This window comes from Rhea americana, unplaced genomic scaffold, assembly GCF_003343005.1.
Source record: "Rhea americana isolate MKP2758 unplaced genomic scaffold, rheAme1 scaffold_47, whole genome shotgun sequence".
Lineage (NCBI taxonomy): Eukaryota > Metazoa > Chordata > Aves > Rheiformes > Rheidae > Rhea > Rhea americana.
This window is the reverse complement of record NW_028186612.1, coordinates 4,718,469-4,723,233: the sequence shown is the minus strand read 5'-3', so window position 1 is coordinate 4,723,233 and position 4,765 is coordinate 4,718,469.

Here is a 4,765-nt window from a genome sequence, read left to right as displayed (position 1 = left end):
ATAATTCAGATAAAACATTGAAAAGACACACTTTGTTCTCTCAAAGCTAAAATTATGTCATGATGCTTATGTTATAATAATAATCCTACCTCAATTCTAGATGGAGCCAGAAGAAACGTGTTCATTGTTTTTCAGAATATGATGCACCGTTTTGTTTTCTAATTTATTTCTTTTTTTTTCTTTTTGCCTCTCTCTAGCTGCTCATATGTGTACGGGATATATATATATATATATATATATGTATATGTATATATGTATGTATACATATATATATATACACATACATATAGTAGCAGGAGAGACTTTGCTATGACTATTGATTCATATTAAAGTTATTAATGGTTCTGCAGTGTTGGGAAGCAATGTAAGACACTAAGCCAGATGAAAAAACAACGTAAAAGATATACAAGAGAATAACAGAAAGTACAGCCTGAATATGTAATGTACAAGAAAATAATTTGTTCTTCTACAATGGGAGATTTCCATTCAAGGGAATAAATGGGTGAGGTCATGATGTCAAAAATATTGATTTTTAGGAAGCTGGCAGGTGTCTTTAAGGCAAGAAAAGAAGCATTAGGTTGTGCTTAAGTTGGCAGAAAAGCACTCACTACCTTTATTTTTGCCTGCAGACTGCAGTTAGATCAGGTCAGCCATCACATCTGTAAACTCTGATTTACCTCTAGCTTTAATCACAGCACTGTAAGCCATCCAGCAATTTGCATACACTGGACCTGATTATATATCTACAGATCATTTTTACTTTGCTCTGGCCCTACTCCAAGAGAAAGCAAATCATACTTAGCATAATTTCTTCCTCAAAGGTCAATGAGCTTCTGCTCGTCACATTTTTTATAACAATTTTATCAAATTTTGCATATGGCAGGCAAGAACCTAATGTTATGAAATAAGTCTGCACGGATTCCAAAGTTAGTGCTTGGCTGGATAATTATCATCTAAATTCCATGTGATTCATTTCCTTTAAAAAAAAAAAAAAAAAAAAGGACGGAAAAAAAGAAAAAAAATGCTTAATTTTTAAATTCTGTGTAACATTTCACAGTCAAGATTGAATTTACTGAAAGTGTTATGTAACTCTAAAATCTATGCCATGCCTAGTTCATCACGGATAGTAATAGTCTACTTAAAGAATGATGGGTAGGGAGTACAATTGCTTTCATCAAATAAGTGTAGATGAAGGCAAACTCTCTGCTACTGGCAAATTACCTTACAAGGCTAGACATAACTCACTATGTGAAATCAAAGGGAAATGGCATTATTACTGCAAACATAATGGGAGCAGAGGCAGGAACATATCTACTTCCCTTTAGCAGATGGATCTTCTTTCCTCCGAAAGCAAAGTGCATCAAATCAAGGACAAAAATCACAGTTTTATCTACTAATATTTTTGTAGGTGGTGTGTATAATTCAGGTATATCATTTTCTAAGGTCTTTGAAGAATGGTTCTTTTTTGCAAAGCACATACCAGTGTTTTACTTAACCCACTTTTTCCTTAGGATTCATCAATACTCTGAATTTCGGGTTTTACATTTGAGAGACTTTTTGTCTGGAAAGAAGCACAAAGGTGAAAAGACAATCACTAGAAACATTGCATCAATGTCAACGAGTTGTCCATATATCCCTCACTCCAAAAATGGGTAATAGCACATGATGGAGAGGCAGCTGTAAGAAACACAGCAAGATGCAATTACAGGAAAATCTTCTGGGGACCAACAAGGTCTGCCTATAACATAGAAATAGTAGGAGTCACCTCATCTGATTTTAGCCATCTATGTGTCCAGTTTAAGCTCAGGAGAGTATTTCTGCTGTATTAGCTATTTATTTCAGAATTGAATGAAGTATTCTCCAAAGATTCTTGGTAGGGAAGGCTGAGAGGACTAGAATAGGACAAATAACTTATTTTTGGTAGCTAAATTTAGGTGAGACTAGATGCCATTCTCGCACCCAAAATTTTCTCTGTAATAATTTAAAATTGAATCTGGAGATGGATCTCAGGACCTTAATAACAAGCACATTAAGGAGAAGGTTTGGACAAGTGAAAAGTTAGGGCTTTTTATAGGGAAAAAAAATGGCCACATATATATTAGACTGAAAATAGAATGATAACGTCTATACCAGAAAATATTTTTTCACACTTCAGCCTTCTGCAGATACTGTAGTGCAGTCAAATATTGTCCCTATAAACTATAATCTGAAGCCAATGGAAATTTTTTACTAAGACTTCTGGGATTCTTGACTCTGAGGGTTTTGGGGCCTAGCCTTTAATGCAGTCTGCAATGAAAGCAGAGAAAAAGAGTCCTGAGAAGTTCATATATTCGTGTGCTTTCATGTCTGTCATTAATGTGTTCTGTTAATTTCAAAGTTATCATGATAACGCACAATAAAAAGGTCATGTAATCAATTTACATTGGAGAAAATACAAGGAAATACATATTTCAGAACTGTAGGACCTAATTACAAGCCAGAAAATCCAAATAATACAGTAAGAGTTAAAGAGTCCTAATATGTCCCATCTTATGATGTTATTCCACCGGTTGAGACATGGGGATGGGCAAAACGGCATCACATTTTGAGAAACCGGCTCAGCCGACAACGACTGATCTGTTCAGCAGAAAGCATCTTGTCTGTTTTTTATTTCCTCTTCTTCCATCTTCCAGTTATGGAGCACATGATAAATTTTCAATTTTACAATTATTTATACAATATCAATGGAAATGCAGAAGCTCTAAGGAAATTTTGTCCCCAAGCACAAATGGCTAGAGTGGGTAAAATTTAGACTTCTCAGGCTGAGTTAGCCACTCTGGGCTCCCTTTCTAGCCCATCTTTTCGAGGCGGAAAGAGTTCCACCTCCAGGAAAAAAGACTCACTCAGCTACCTCAACAGTCACGCTCACAGATCACAGCTCTTCACATTAACTAGATGCTCTTCACATTAACTAGATGCTGTTAACAAACTGAAACTTTGAAACACTGAAAGCTGTGAAAGGTCACCTATTTGTTAGTCTCTTACTTTAAACAAATCACCATGCATTGGGTATACGCTTCCATCTAAAATCTCCTTGAATCCTTCTGGAAAAGGGAAGGCAACCTGTACAAACAACATCTCGGGCCCCATGTCGCAATGCAAACTCCACGGGGTCATTGCAGAACTGGAGATGCACACCTCCTCCTCCTGCTCCCTCAGACTCTTACCCCACCCTCAGGACAGACCTCAGGAACTGGCATGTTCTTCACAGACTGGGGAAAAATAAAGAGAAAAACGGTTCTTTTACATGGAAAGAGGAAGATCTATGCCTGGCAGCTGGCTTTTACATGCGAAACTAGGTAGTATAACATTCTACTTCTTCAAGTTAATTGTAATTTTCTGACTCCTAGAAAGGAAAAAAGAAGGCAGCTCCACTTTCCTCTATTATTTCTACTGTTTAATCTGACTTGGCAGCCCACTGGAATGGCCAGAAGAGCATAGTGAAAACTTTTCAGTCTCATGGCCCTCCCTCTTCAGTAGTTTGACTTTCCTTGCTCCTTTCCAAGCCCTGATGCTTCCATCAAGGATGTTAATCTACCAGTGACAATTATTTGAGGGGAAAAAAAAAATCTCAGGTACAAACATTGGGAATACAAAATTATTTCCAAGATTCTGAATATTTTGCAGCACTGGACAGCAAAAACAGCCAGATATGGAAAGATACTTAGTAGTGTTCCTGACAGTCACCTGGCCCTTCCGTAGCTGGGAGTTGGTCCTCCAGCACCTTCGTTGCTGCTGCTGCCCATTGACTCCAGAAACAGGACAGAGCATTTGTTCTCTCTTCGTGCAGACAGCAAAATGAAGTACTCCAAACTTTTTTCTGTTCCAAGGCCCGAATCACGCTGCCCAGCTTAAGCATTTGCTTGATTTGTTCTAGTTCTTCTTAATGGATTTGCTCTTCTTATACCACTTAATTCTCTCTTTATTTCTTAAATATCTCACCTTCTTACTTGATGGATTTGTTTCTGCTACTACTGTTTCTCTCTTCCACTACTTTGCAGCAATATCCATTACACCAATAAGTATTTTTTCATTTAGTAATTTACTTGTGAAGAGTTGTTATCCTTAATAATGATCTTACGGAGACCTGTCCTTCCCAACACCTCACCTTGTTACTATGTGGTTATCAGAAACTTTTTAGACTGTAGCTACTAGAATACATGAACACGAGCCTGAGAGTGTGCTCATTTTTGTCTTTAACTTCGAATCTTCTCATTTCTAAAGAGAAAATAGAGGAAAAAAAGGAGAGAATTTTTTTAAATCATACTGTAGTTTGTCACAACATTTGGCTTCTTATTCATAAATCCATTGAATCAAAACAAGGAACAAGTATCGAACAAGTCAAACTGACTTCAAGTCCCAGTTCATGGGGATGGAATACTGATTTCCAGAGCTGATCATCTATGGTGCCACTAATGGTTACTAGTGATGTCCACTCCCTAGATCCGTTATTCTGTATGATTCATTGGTGAAAAAGTACAGAAAATGAACCAAAAAGAGGTGATTTTTGTGGTTGCTGTGATGCATAGTATATCTGTGAGAGGGTTATTTCAATCAGCCAGTCAGTGTTTGATCGGACACTGGAATGCTTGTCCCGTGAGAGACGTCTGCTGGGCAGAACTTTTGCAGAAGTAGATCTTCCTCCAAGTTGCTCAGAGAGTTTAAGCTGTAATCAGTAAGTGTTTTTTCCCTAATCACTTTCAGGCTCCAGATCCTGAAGCTGTAT